Source organism: Typopeltis vanoorti, chromosome 20, assembly GCF_054136105.1.
Source record: "Typopeltis vanoorti isolate ZY-2024b chromosome 20, IOZ_Tvanoo_1.0, whole genome shotgun sequence".
NCBI classification, from domain to species: Eukaryota; Metazoa; Arthropoda; class Arachnida; order Uropygi; family Thelyphonidae; genus Typopeltis; species Typopeltis vanoorti.
In genome coordinates, this window is record NC_143568.1 from 50,005,672 (window position 1) to 50,021,210 (window position 15,539).

The 15,539-nt window shown below is 36.4% G+C and overlaps 1 protein-coding gene across 1 annotated transcript in view; it reads right to left on the bottom strand.

The window, feature by feature from the left end:
* lgs (BCL9 domain-containing protein legless) overlaps positions 1 to 15,539 on the bottom strand; it is a 684,040-nt gene that overhangs the window by 598,149 nt on the left and 70,352 nt on the right. The window lies entirely within an intron of this gene.

Below are 15,539 nucleotides of genomic sequence, written 5' to 3' on the forward strand. Positions count from 1 at the left end.
GCTAGTTGGCCGAGGCTTGCTCTAAAAGGCTGTTCAGTCGATCTAAATATAGCCAAGGAAAGCAGAGTGACGGAACATACCAGAACTCTACTGCCAATACTGGCAAGCCATCAAAACCTCTTACTTGGGCTAAATTTAATTTGTTTCGTCGTCCACTGGTTTGCGAAACTAGTCAAAGCACATTTTCAACAAGGTGCTTTTATAAATGGAATCAGATGAAGTGTATCATTAACAATTAAAATGTGCAAAAGACAGCTTTCTAACGGCCCTTTTACTGATTTTGGCTCCGTGAGGAGGCCTGTAGAAGTGAGAGCGAGCAAAGCAATTAATTATTTCATTGTAACCAGGTTTGACATTTCCCAATCCCAAGAGACTATTGGAGTGCTGTCTATTCTTTCATAAAACAATACGTTTTGTTTGTTATTAACTTAAGCTACGAACTTTGTCTCAAACTGGTTTTTATAAATCATTCGGTACAAATAGCTATTTGTTTTCTAGCTGTTCTCTCGTAACACCAGTATTTCACGTAATTCTATCATATCAAGGAAACCTCGGGCTTGAGACTACGTCACATTAAGTCGAAGAATCCATGAATCATAATTTTACGTTTACTTTATGTGTTCTTCAGTTGCAAAGTTTATAAAGTAATTGTGGGGGAGAGGGGACAGAAGCAACATTCATGAAATAGTGAATAATTCTGCAGCAGTAGCATCTTATTTAACTGATTCCTTTTTAATCAAAACAATATTTTAATGAAAAGCGACAGTGTGGGGGAGAGAGACCACGTGATCTAATTCGGTTACAGCGTATCTCAAATTCTAAATTCAATCGGTAGGACGCAGTTCGAATTTTTCTGAGAAAAATTCTAATAGAAAATTAACATTATCTAGTCACCGAGGCAATTTTATAAATGGTGGATTAGCAAAATTTCCACAAAAATATTACAACGCAAACACGACAGACTGGGAATTAGACCTTGAGCTCTGTGAAACTGAATTCGGCGTAAACTGCCATCAGTTTCTAGAGATGACTGTACCATACAAAATGCCACCACCGCCATCGTGGGGAATTACGAGTTCCTATCAATTAATTCCATAAAATATTTCCCCCCCTCAAAATGGGTGTTGGGGGAACAATAAGACCACTTCTGGAGAGCCTCAAGGCGACAGTTTTGGAAAGCCTGCAGTGTAATTTTGATTAGGTTGTTTCCATCACTAACAGAAAGTGCCTTTCCTGCACACTCAGATCAGATGATGTGATGCGGCATTTAGATGAAAATACCAACTTCGATTCCAATGTAAAGAACCGCGTCTTCGGAGTAAATGACGTTTTTCACCAGAGGTGTATAAGCTAAGCCAACTCGTGTGAAAGTTGGGTTTGTTTTCTTCCACGGGTTTGCTGAGTATTTCATCTCGCAGACAGACAAGCTAAAGAACATGCAATGAAGGCAGAAATGAAAAGCAGAGAGTAATGGATTCGCAACACGTGGCGTGAGTGCAGAATGCTGACTGGAAATAGTCTAGGAGGTAGGAAACCGTGATCTGCGGTGCAGGTTGCTTAGGCAGAACCTGGAATCAACAAATATGGCAAGCATTACTCTTCTCCAAACATAAAATTAACCAAAGCAAAATGTCAGTCGCGGCAAGCATTCGTTTTCAACGTGAAATAATCTGGGAGTAGGAAAACTTAAGAAATCAACTGATCAGGAAGAACTATCAATTATATATTGTACCTCTTAGGGTGAAAGGGATCACAGAAAAACTTATATCTAGAATACCTCTTCATTAAATGAGAAGGTATGGGGTCTGATTATCTTCCAACATCGCGGTGCATAGGCACCGCGGAACTGCAGCACCCCCAATTTTTCTTGATGTATAAATATATTTATTAATTTATTTATATTTGCTTGTAATGTTTAATTTTATCAACAATCCTATACAATTCTCTTATTTTGTATAAAAAATAATAATAATCCATCTTGTAGCACTTGGGAGGACGAAGGACGCTAGCAGCACTGTGTTTACCGCGATGTCATATTGCTACGAGCGCAAGCATGTCACATCATAGTGAGATGCGAGCTATTAGCATAATGCGGCACTGTTCCGTCGCGCAGTTCCACTGTTGTTTATATGCAGTTTGCGCCAGAAGTAGTGCTTATCGTGTTTACTCCGTCTCTTTAAATATTTGGAATTACAATTAAAGACATAACATTTGTTATAGTTTTTATTTTAGAACATTATTGGGGTTATGATAATTGGTTTTATTTTTAAGAAATTTTGATTTATACTAAACTGTATAATTTATACTAAACAATGTTTTTTCATGAAACAAAACGAGAAGAATATATTTTATTTTTAAATAATTTTGAATTATATAAACTGTATAAATTTTATCGATAATAAACAATATTTTGTCATGTTTAATTTTTACCATAATTTTGATATTTTATCCAAATGCGTACACACTGTACTTGCAGTGTGTACGTATATTTCGAAAGTTGCAGCACCCCCACGATTTCAAGCTACGAGCCGCCACCGTCTTCCAATGACGATCGTGCTGATAAGGCCTGCAATATGGCTATCTCGATAAGAGCCTGTGAATGAATTCACTAGTATGTGCTGGTTTAATAAAATGCAAACGCGTTCGTGAACACTGCTCTCAGTGAAGTGGCTTCCCCCTTATTTTAATCAACAATGCCTTTCTTTCCAATTGCTGATTACTTTAAGCAGTTCTGGGATACTGCTACTATTTTGAAGCATCACCTGAGGATATTCCGATGTCTATATTCGCTTAAAGTGACAAAATGTCTAGCGTTATGCGGTTAAAGCACAAATACCCTTACATGCTTTGACAATCATCACTTTTTCACTTCATCAATGATTTACACTTCGTGCCTCTTTTACTTTGTAATTTACCGCGCAATAATATGATCCCCATCTGATATTACAATACCAATTTTGCAGACACCTTTTTGTCCATTTTCGTTATTACAAGGGATTCACTAATATGAACTACAAACAAATCATTAATCGCAAGCACATCCACATAAAACTGAATTCCGGAGATCTGGCGAATATTATAAATTATTCCATTTTCAAATATATTCTAAACGTTAAGCATTGCACTAATAACAAATAATTATTAGGGCACCTTATCCAATATCTAAAACCTACAGTCACCTACGTGATTGTAATCAAACAGCTACTACACACATCATCGCCCTAGAAATCTAGATGAAAATCATTCACTTCTGGATTACTTTGATACAGGACGATGTCAGTTCAATGAAAACAATCGGTGCGGAGTAGCTTCATTCATTCTTTTATCTACTCACTCAGCCTTAGTTCATCCCACCCCCAAGATGTTAAAAATGATGCCTTACAGACTCAGAAAAGTCTGAAAGAGGAAGAACGTTTGTAACTGCAATTACTATCACTGGATCTTCTAACTGTATCAGTAATGTTTAGCTTTAACTAAACATTACTGATACAGTTAGAAGCTCGGGTGGCTAGGGTCATAAAATAAGTTAATCCAAGGAAGCATATTAATAACATTAAATATTTATATTTGCTATTTGTGAAGGTTTCAGCAACAAATTCAGACATCAAGCCAGCCACAGCAACCTTTTGGGAGTTAATTTTCTCTCCTGTTCCAATTTTTCTATTATGCAGAATGAGCTTGTCCTACTAGAGTTGACTTGCATATTAACTCTTGCAATAAATGTAGCCTCGAGTGGATAAATCTTAAAAATATTAAGCTGATAAAATCAGAAAAGCTAGTACACTTGCAATAACTTCGAATAGAGCATAAATGTTTTAAAAATGTGATGCCACATAAGTAGCAAATTCTATTCTGGATAATGCATTTTATTGGCGTAGTAATGGAGTGCCATAAGTATAATGAAATTTTTACATTGCATTTTTTTATAACTTCAACCGAGGTGCTCATGTACCAGAGGTTGTAAACCTATAGGAAGTACATGACCGCCGTGGGAGGGCTATTTTTTGGTATAATCCGGAATCTTACTCTAGATACCAAACGTGGCCCATTCCAGGATCTGTAAAGAGGAGTGATGAAATTCATCTCCCACTTAAAGACAAACATCCATTCTCATGGCAGAATTCAAAACCACGGCATGTAGGTTCAACCACTCAATCAATAGGAGGCGGCACTGGCCAGTTCAAGAGTGTTCCTGGGTGGGGGGCACTGTCACACTCAGTTTGTTTCAGCTGAAACAAACTAAAAGGCCATCTTTTTCAATATTCCTCATATCCTAAACAAGATTTGAATACAGGCCTTTCCCCAACAAAGATGACTGTTGTTTTTTAGATGGAGCAAAGGAGGCACTCTGTTTATAAGTTTGTTTTAGCATATTACTGTCAAACGGAAGTCAAATTTACAAAAACAGTGACAGTGAGCGGTAAACTACTAGGAAGAGCTATACAGGGCGGATCAAAAATGGCATGAATAATTTTTTTTTTTTTTTAACTCGGAGTTTTAGTGTACGCAGGGGAAAGGAAACGGTTTACAGTTGGTACTACTAAAGAACATCTGTGCGATTAAAGATGGACAGCGGAAGGAGCCTACTCCTGTGTCTTAGAGTTTAATCCCATAAATTCAGTCTCTGCTCAGCTAAGATTTAGAACGAAGTATGGAAAGAATCCCACAACCACAAATTCCATCCGTCAGAGGTATCACAAATTTCAAGTACTAGCTGCATCCATAAAGCTAAGATTTGATCATGTTTGACAGTTGTTTGAACGAAACCCAGATAGTCATGTACCTCTGCACTGTCGTGAATTCTGCTGAAACACTTTTCACTCCAGTCATACCATTTACACTTACTGCAGGCCTCATTAAAATGAAAACAGATATGATTCTCTGCATCAAAGAAAATGCAACATTCCAGTCGGTGTGTTTCAGTGACAATGCCAAATTTCATATGTCTGGAAAAGTGAACAGACATATCACCACCGTGGCACACTCAAGAGATAGTTGAAAATTTATGAACCATCATTTTTTTTCCTTGGGAAAAAAAAAAAAAAAAAAAAAAAAAAAACTAACCAGAATGTGGACTGCAAACATGATGAAGCTAATGGTTACTGTCACAGCAACTTGAAGACAAACCTAACCTTCAAGAAGATTTAATACCTTTTAAGCCCATCATACTGTGACAGCACTTTTGAATACGCAACTGCCTGGCTGATAAAGTGGACGAAAAGGATCTAAAGCCTGGCCTGAGCAGTCGCCTGATCTAACTTCCCCTGACCTTCCTCTCCACGGTTGAGGACACAGTGTATGTGCCGCCATTGCCACAAAATGTGAATGACTGGGAAAATAGCATACGCAGGGCTGCTACAATGATCGAATACTACATGTTATTTCTTTGGTAGTAAATGCAGAATCGTTTCGACGTGTACAGAGAAACGCATGGTGCATACAAGGAACTGTCATAAGCATGAAAAAAAAAAAAAAAAGTTGCTGTTCTAAATAATGCAAGTTTCTTATCCTTCTGCTATAATGCTTTTCTCAATAAATGATCCAATTGCCCACAACGTTTTGACTCACCCAGTACGTACTCTCCTGAGAGATGTGGCTGTACAAGTAGATATTTCTCAGCTACTAAAGGTAGCCACAATGAACACGACCTATTTGATTAGTTGTATATTTACCTTTCGAAAAAATACAAGTACAGACAATATTTCTGTTACTTTACATGGTCACTTGAAATGGATTTTATTAGTTCAATGCTAACTAATAGCTGTATGTCATAACTGGTTCTGTGCCTTGCAGCTGTTATATGCATTGTCTTAAACAGAGGTATAACTGGGGTAGCCAGTTTTTCTTGCAGTTAGCGAATCTAACCTGAAATGGAATTGGGCGAAGCTCAGATCTAATGTAATTGACGATGATAATACGTAGCAAAACTAAGATTAATACACAACTTAAGACACAACCACAGACTATTTCCAATGGTCTTTATTTCAAAATAATATACAAGTGACGAATGCATTCGTTAGCATTTTATACACTTTTCACAATAGAAATGCTGATATTAAATTACTATAAGCATTAATTGTATCAAACATATACGAATTCAAACCACATTATGGATATAATATTTCAACGTAGATCTTTCTGTTGAGTATTAAGATACTGAAGACAAAGAGAAAAAAGTTTATCAGTTCACTGAAACTTAGTGAAGATATCGTGTATTCGTTGAAGAATAAAGATTAAAGGATACTCAGCATCTAACGTTAACAGTATTTAGCTTTTTTTTTTTTAATGCTCAGCATAAAGAATGCAGGTAAAGATACAAAGAACTGGTGATAAGATAACAATTTTAAAAAAATAAGGAACATTAAAAACTTTAAAAGATTTCCAAGTATGAAAATCTTAGTGCAATCAAACTTTATGCCATCATAAATAGTATTTTAAATAAAATGTTTAATTTAAGTAAAGTTTACTACCTTTAGCTCTGTTAACGTTTGAATCTATCATAACTGACTGGTATTAAATGAAATAACTACATATACAAGTGTCAGCCTGGTGAGCCGAGTGGTTAGCGTATCCGCTCTCCAACCAAAAGGCTACGGGTTCGAATCCCGCCATGGCCGTTTGTGATTGGCTGTGGAATTGTAGTGGTGGCGGGAGGTAGATGGCGTTGGTTAAGTTGCGGTTAGTTGTAGGTGGTGGAGACAGAGAGACGTAGAGTAGGTGTCCTCCCTCAATGAGTCTTTGAACTCCCTGGAGGTGTCACGTAATAATAATACTGCTGATTTGTCCATACTCCTTAACTGACATATATAAGGGGGACCGGAAAGTAATCAATTATTTTTAATAGGTCATATTATTAAATTTGATTTTTATTTAAATATTAACATTACTCTTCTATTTAAAAAATCTGTTTTTTTTTTTTTTAATATGGCGGACTTTAAAGTTGAAGAGCATCATTTACGTCATTGTATGCTGTTTTTTTTCACCAAGGAAAGAATGCTACCGAGGCTACCCAAATCATTTGCTCAACTTATGGAGACATATTGAAGGTTAACAAATGTCAGCGATGGTTTAGGAGATTTGCAGAAAAAAATTTTGATCTCTCTGATCGTCCTCGATCTGGAAGACCTCTTACTGTAGATGACGATGCTCTTAAGACTCTCGTTGAATCACATCCAAAACAAACCATACAAGAATTAGCGGAGAAACTTAATTCATCATGATCAACTGTCCAAGAACACTTACATAAGAGTGGCAAGTTTATTAAACAGGTTGTATGGGTACCGCATGAACTGTCAGAAAACAATAAAGCACGAGACGGGCGATTTGCAATTCATTGTTGACCAGACAACAAAATGACCCCTTTTTGGAACGAGTCGTAACTGGTGACGAAAAGTGGGTGCTGTATAAGAATAATAAACGCAAAAAACAGTGGCTTTCTCCAAATCAAACTTCAATTCCAACACCTAAACATGGACTTCATCCACAAAAGGTTCTGTTGTGCGTTTGGTGGGATATTCATGGAATTATTCATTACGAACTCATGGAACAAGGTAAGACTATCACAGCAGCCATCTACTGTGAACAATTAGAGCGACTACATCAAGCATTGTTAATCAAACGTCCTGCGCTTGTCAATCAAAAAGGGATAATTTTGCAGCAAGATAATGCAAAACCACATTCTGCAAGAATGACCCAAGAAAAAATTAGGCAGTTAGGATGGGAACTTCTACCACATCCTCCACATTCGCCGGATATTGCCCCTAGTGACTATCACTTATTCAGGTCCTTAGAACACAGCATAAGAAATAAAACCTTCCGTTCGCAAGATGATGTCCAAAGGAGTTTGATATCATTTTTTGCCTCCAAAGAAAAAACATTTTTCAACAAAGGAATTCTAAACTTAGTAGATCGTTGGAATAAGGTTATAATTAAGGCGATTATAGAATTGAATAATATTAATTTGTTCTTTAGTAAAATTTATATTCAAAATGCAGTTCAAAAAAATAATTACTTTCCGGTCCCCCTTATATATCAAATAAACCTTGAGTGACCTCCCTGTGTGATTATAATTACTGAATGGCGCAAAGCTAGGGATTGACAGCTGTAGCGAAATACAATAGTGATTTCTGTTAGCTAGAACTACTGCGATTTTAGGCACATTTCACGAAATGCCAAATCAGCCAATACGAGCAGTTTAGCGAACACGACCGAAAGTTATTCCAAATTGGATGGACTTCCCTCTTCGGAAATATATACAGTATATGTATGTATGCATGTATACGCCAACCAAGCCGGTATATGTAGTTATTTCATTTAATACCAGTCAGTTATAAAATGATCTTATATATATATAATATAAAATTATAAGCTTTTTTTGTGTCACGTTTTTTGTCCAGTTATTTGAAACGTTTTGAAACTCAGGAGCTATGCTGAGTGTCGATCATCAGCATAGCTCCTGATGCTGATCAACTGGGGGGGGGGGGGGGCAGGAACCGCTTTCGAGTCTTCAAAATTCAGGTCATCTCATCAGAATTCAAGGAAAACCGGCCTACCAGTCCGGAACTTGGGGAATTGGGCGCCGTAGGGAGGGCGGAAACCCTTTCGAGTCTTCAAAATTCGAGAACTGGCCTACCAGTCCGTAACTCGGGGGGATGGCCGCCCCAGGCGGAGGATCCCTTTCGAGTTTTCAAAAGTCGATCATCAGAATTCAAGGAGAACCGACCTACCAGTCCGGAACTCAGAGGGTTTGGGCGCCGTAGGGTCCCCCTTTCGAGTTTTCAAAATTCGGCACAAAGGGGGAAGTCCCCCTCCACTTTTGAGTCATCAGAATTCAAGGAGAACCGGACTATCAGTCCGGAACTCGGGGGGTTTGGCGCCGTATGCGCAGGGGGGAGCGGGAACCCGCCTTTCGAGTCTTCAAAATTCAAGGATAACCGGCCTACCAGTCCGGAACTCGGGGGGGGGGGGGCGCCATAGGCGTCAGGGGGAGGTTCCCCCTAGTGTGTGTGTCCCCCTAGTATGTGTATATATATATATATATATATATATATATATACACACACACACACACTAGGGGGAGGTTCCCCCTAGTATGTGTGTGTATATATATATAAGATAAAAAGACTTTCGTAATGAAGAGACAACAAATATCAGGAAGGCAGCAAACCGGAGTCTATAGAAAAGGTTAGAAATCGAGGAACGAGTATTGTTAAAAGGAATCAGAGATGAAAGAGGTAATAAAAACCGAGAATAAAGTTATTTTAGATATGTGATTACTTTAACATTTAAATAAAGCAAGTACTGACAACAGTTGCCGAACATATTATTATGTGACACCTCCAGGGAGAGTGTGCCAACAGCATCGAACGATTAGGCTCTTCCAACTATTTACCGCGCTCAAACTTGCTTAACTTTTTGCGAGCCATTAATAGCAGAGGCTCTACCAATAGACCAACCTTTGCTGGCAAATATATCCAAGAGGAATGCATATCAGTACGATATCTAATAAATATATCAAACGGACATCAGAAACCTGAAATGTGGAAAAGGCAGTCAGAGCAGTGTTATCCTACCAGAAATTATTAAGTATAGAGATGAAGTTTTTTTAGCCGTTACACCTACATTATCCAGCAGGCATGTGAAAAACATGATATTCCATCGATGGGAGTAAATCACTACCTAGCTATCTCCAAAAAGAGAAAAAATGTGGGAATTTCACTAGCATACTACATAACAAAAATTGTAAAACAAATTTATGGAATAACAGGCCGAGTTCACGCAAAATAGGGATTGTCAAGACTTGATTTTTACTTTAAAACAAGCAATGGAGAAATCATGCGAATATAACAAGGGTGTGTTCTAAAGGATACGCGCCAATACAGAAAAGATATTCAAACAGGACATTATATATATATAAGCAATACATAATCTATATTTATGTTATAAGCCACCTAGAAGTGAAGGTACGGGTAGATGGTTTGATATAAAAATGAGGTATAGAACAAAGGCCTACACTATCTCGGCTTACTATTCAATATCTATGCAAATCACATTAGGAAGTAAAGTAGCATTAAACTTGATACCTAAATTGGCTCTTTCTTTACGCAGATACTATTATATTCTTATAAAAAAATAAACAATTCAAATACAGTAGAATCCGCGTATTGTGATCGCGGATAATATTATCAATCGGCTATTGTTATCAAAATCGTTCGGTCCCAAAACACACAATTTAAAATGAATTAAAAATAAACTATTATAATCAAAGTTCCGGTTATTATTATCAAAATCCTAGAAAGTTTGGCCTTTTGCGTTCTCAGAATTCTAAGAAATACAGGTTAATCAGGAGAAAATTTGACAAAGAACATTTGTCGAAACCTGACTTTAAAACAGCCTTTAGCATATGGCAGAAACAAGTAAAAGCAAAGCGAAGAATTTTGGAGTGATAAGTTGCCCAAAATGAATCAGGATAGTGCAGCTGTACGTTTAAAAATTTTAAACCCACTCTTGTGTAAGATCTTGAAAAACAGATCAAACATTGAAACTTCAGCTCTTACTAATGAGAACATGGATCGGAGGAGAGCCCGATCTGGTAAGGATACTCAACTTGAATCAGCATTAAAAATTTGATTTAGTAGTTCGTATAAAGAATGCTTCAATTAATGATGAGCCTTTGATGCGTCAAAAAGCAGAACTTGCGAAAACAATGGGCCAAAAAAATTTCACCGCAACTGATGGATGGTTTAACAGGTGGAAAAAGCAAGAGAATATTGTTTACAAGCGTATTCATGGTGAAAAAAAAGAAGTGCTGATTTTTTTTTTTTTTTTTATTTTATTTTTTTTAAATCAGCTGATGTGTGGCTTAAGACCGAGTGGCCAAAAATTATTGTTGAATATTTTCCTGAGGATATTTACAATGCAGACGAAACAAGACTATTTCTTTGAAAATGAAAGGATTTAAATCTTCAAAAGAGCGAGTAACAGTTTTTATTGTTCTAATATGAAATGTGAAAAACGAGAGCTCTTAGTGATTGGAAAAAGTAAAAATCTTCGGTCTTTTAAAGGTGTCAAAAGTTTGCCTGTTAACTACTGTTCTAGTACAAATGCTTTGGTGACTAATGACATTTTCAACAATTGGCTAGTTAAGTGCAATCTTAAATTAAAACGAAAAATTGTCTTGTTAGTAGACAACTGCAATGCGCATACAAACAATTTATCATTAAAGAACATAGAGATAATCTTCTTGACTTCGAACACTACATCGTTAATTCAACCATGTGACCAAAACAACATATGAGCTTTTAAAGCTTACTAGCGCTGGAAAGTCTACGCAAGAATTATAGATGAACTTGATTATATAAAAGACCAATCTGATGCAAGTGCAATTACAAAAAATATTTCCCTTCTTGATGCATTGTATTTGGTAGCAATGTTACGGAAGCAAGTCTCAGAGAAGACTATTGAAAACTGCTTCCAAAAAAAGGTAGATTTTTAAGACAAACTCTGAAACTCCTTCTTCCGAAGAATTTGAATATCTTAAAATGAAATTTTTGATAAAACTCCAGATGGTGTGTCAAAAAAATTTTAAAATTGGTTGGATATTAATAACAATAATTGATATTGTTGAAGTGGTGGCTACAATAACAGTGTCGGAAATATGTCAAGCTGCTTCCGATGAGAACTTTAAAACTAATAGAAGAAAGTGAACCTAATACAAGTATAGAAGAACAAATTTTAGAAGCTCCTCCAACCAATGCTACAAGAAGCTCTACGAATACTTCGTCGCGGTGTGCAACATAGAGAGGCAAACTTCGAAAGGCATGAGCAATTAATTCATGAACTACTATATTCAAAGACACGACAGACAACACTGGATAAGTTTTTAAAACAAATTTTATGCTCTGCTTATTAAAAATTGTTTATAACAATAAATTGAAATAAATGCTGCAATTTTTTATATTCTTTGCTTAATGTTATCAGCCGGTTATTGTTATCAATAAGCGGCGTCTACTGTATTTAAAAAAATCCAGTGCGAGGCTCCAGAATTGTTCAGCACACTAAATAAATGATGCAACAAATTTGGCATGAAAATCAGCAATAAAAAGAAAAATCATCAAAATAGGTAAGAATAGGAAATGGCAACTACAAGCAAGAAAATATTTGATTGAACTGAGGTAGAAAATTTTGGTGAAGATGGCAAACTAAATATGAAAACAGACAATAAAATAATTCATGTTGGTATGGTGGGGAATCAATTTTAGTGCAATTTATATGGAATAAGAAGGAAATTAGCTGAAACAATAATCTGGAGGTACACGAGTGTTGAAACTAATTTAACTTATGGATCTGAGAAATGAGAAAAAGTCAATGACTAGAGACCGAACAGAGTTGAGAAAAAAAAAAAAAAAAAAAAACTTGGGGGAGTGGAGTGGCAATCCATGACTCATTAGAAATCAGGATAATATAGATATTAGAAACTAGACAACGATAGAATGAAAAGAGCTAATTTAAGATATTTATGATCACAAACAGTATGGAAGAATCAGCAAAACAAGTATATGATGCCAAAAAGACAGTAGAAACATTTTCAATTTATACATTAATGACATTAGAAAGGGTCTAACACATGTGCAATTGTTTGCCGACGTTGCGAACATAGGCAAGGTAATCAGGAATGCTAATGATATCCAGCACTTACAAAATGATTTGAACAGGCTGGAAATTTAGGCAAATGAAAATGTCTGTCAGTTTAATGTTAAAAAGTGTAAAGTTATGCACTTTGGTGTGATGAGATTTCCCGCAGCATATTATATTAGTGGAGTTATACTACAAGAAACTGATGAGGCCAGGGATCTTGGCGTAATGGTGGGCAGGAATTTGAAGTTCAAAGGTGACACAGCAAAAGTTGCAAATACACCTCAGATGATAATTGCGATGTTAAAGCGGACCTTGACATGTAAGGATAAGGAAAACATTTTGCCTCTTTATAAGGCCTTGGTCTCCCAGGTTCCAACGGGATAAAGAAACTGTGGAAAGGGTGCAAAGAAGAGTTACAAAGATTCTATCCGGATTATGGGATTCAGATTATGAGGGCAGGCTGGGATTACAGAGTGATTAACAGGAGAAAGAAGGGTGATATGAGTCTATAAACTTTTGAATGGGTGTTACAGGATATCGTCTGATGAAAATTTTCGCTATATGGAAGGTGGGGACAGAATACGGGGTCATTCATGGAAGTTAAGTTTGTTCACAGTCAAGAAAGGGGTAAGAGCCAAGTTTTTCTCTCATAGAGCAGTGAGTGAGTAGAATAGTTTGCCTTTAGGGATAGTGAGTGCATCTAATGTAAATGAATTTAAGAGAAGGTATGACAGCTGGTTTGGGTGATTTATAGCCATGCTCGATGAATCCTTGACTCCCTGGAAGTCTCAAATAATAATAACACTCAAAGAAGACCAAGATCTAGATGGATTGGTGGAATTAGAAGACCTAAATATAAGATGAGAAAGAACTGGGTTCCTGATAAATAATATAATAAGGAGGAAAATGAAAATCTGCTGACTGGAGATTAGTAATAACGTAAACTTTAGAATGTAGTACCGTCATGGCATCCCATATACCCTTTCCCCTTGAGGATGCATATCAGGAATCAGATGAAATCTGATCGAGTATCACAATTTTTTTTCAAGTGCAGACAATTAATATGACACAAGCAAAAAAATTTTAAATGTCTGTGTGAATTTTAGTTAAAATCTGCATTTTTTATTGCCAAAACGTTCTGGACTGATGGAATTTAATTAAGTAGTATTTAGGATCGCTATCAAAATTTGCCTAATGTTGCCATTTAGCGATAGAACCGCTAAATGGCAAATTAGGCGAAACAAAATAAAGTAACTTTTGACATTTTATTTATTTATTATTCTTTTATTTTAACAAACTATACAAGTACTCTACAATTCTGTGAAAAATGTAACCTCACGATTTTTTGAATCATGGTAATTCGCGAAAACATCGGAAATTCTACTCTGAACAATTACAACCCATATTCCGTATAATGGTGCATAGTCGTTATGCTTTTTTTGAAAGGGTAAAGGTTCTAGATTGGATACAATACTGGCAGAATGGTCGCTTAAAATAAGAATTTTTTAGGTTTTGAGCACAGAATTTAAGGCGTAGAAGACTTGAAAGAACTTTTACGTTTTTATTACTATTACCAATTCTCGCGTTCATATTACTTGAATAATGAGAGCAAACAATTCACTATTAAGTGGAGTTGAAAAGCTCCTGAAAAATAATCCTGAAGGTGCCGGAAGGGATGTGAAAGAGGGAGGCTCAAACATTTTTTCGTGACTCACCCCCCCCCCCAAAAAAAGATTAAAACGATAAATACTTGGTGAAAAAATTGGTTTACTTGAATTCAATTATAAAAGTACGTGACATTTCTATAAATGTATCACATTCACAAACACATAATACAATGTGAAGTTTCTTTCTCCTGCATTACGTAACAGGACACCCAATATAAGCATTTTACAAAGACCCTACCCAACCCACCTACCGTTTGGGTTGATCCACCACTCCAGGGGGCCGCACTATGGGTAGCCTCACCTCGCTATTTAAAGAGGCCAAAAAGAAACTGAAAATGTCAATTCTAAGAGGAGGAGTAAAAGAGAAGCACATGTATACGACACTTAGTTTGCTCTCATCACTTCAAAAATCTGTGTTCAATCACAAACAGTATTCAAAAAAAAAAAAAAAAACTTATTTCGAGAATAATTCCTCAAATCCATTCCCTAAATTCGTCTGCGATTCACACCCCGTCACAAGAAATAAGGGCAAATTTGAGGTCAAGCTTTTCTTTCGGAGATAACCTTGTCTGTTAGACGCTTGAGGTCAGACGCAAAGACAACGTGCCCCTCTTGTCACTCGCTAGTACAAAAAATGTTCACAGAGAACTGCAATTGGGTGGTTGAGAAACGGAGAAAGAAAATCATTTTCATTAAAAATTAGAACAAAGGAACCAAGCAATAATTGATGAAGTTGATTTTTTTTTAATTTAATATTTTCCAGCACACCATGGATGTGCTGGAAAATATTAAATGGATGATTTAGCATTTGTGGGATCAAATAAGACTGCAGATTTCATTTTTTTTTTTTTTTAAAAAGGAGGAGAGAGAGAAACTGGACTAAATAGCATATACCATTTTAATCAGTTTACTTGTCACTTTTAAGGACTTCCCCCCCCCCCCCCAGCAATATTTGAGACCACTTGAAGTACTAGAAATGATCATCCCATAGTGATAGGTTTAAGAAGTTTATGTTACTAATACAATCTTCATTATTATCCAGCATTAAGGAGAAAGCAGGGAAGGAAAAAATTCACTTCGTGATTAGCGAAGTAATCGATTATTTACATTAGAGTGATACGAATGAATCTCAAAAGACTAATCCGAACTGACGCCCAGCAAGTACGAAGACTGTCGCATAGTCGAAGCAACCAAGGTCACGAATCCAGTATAATTATGCCTGTTTAGTGAATGTTA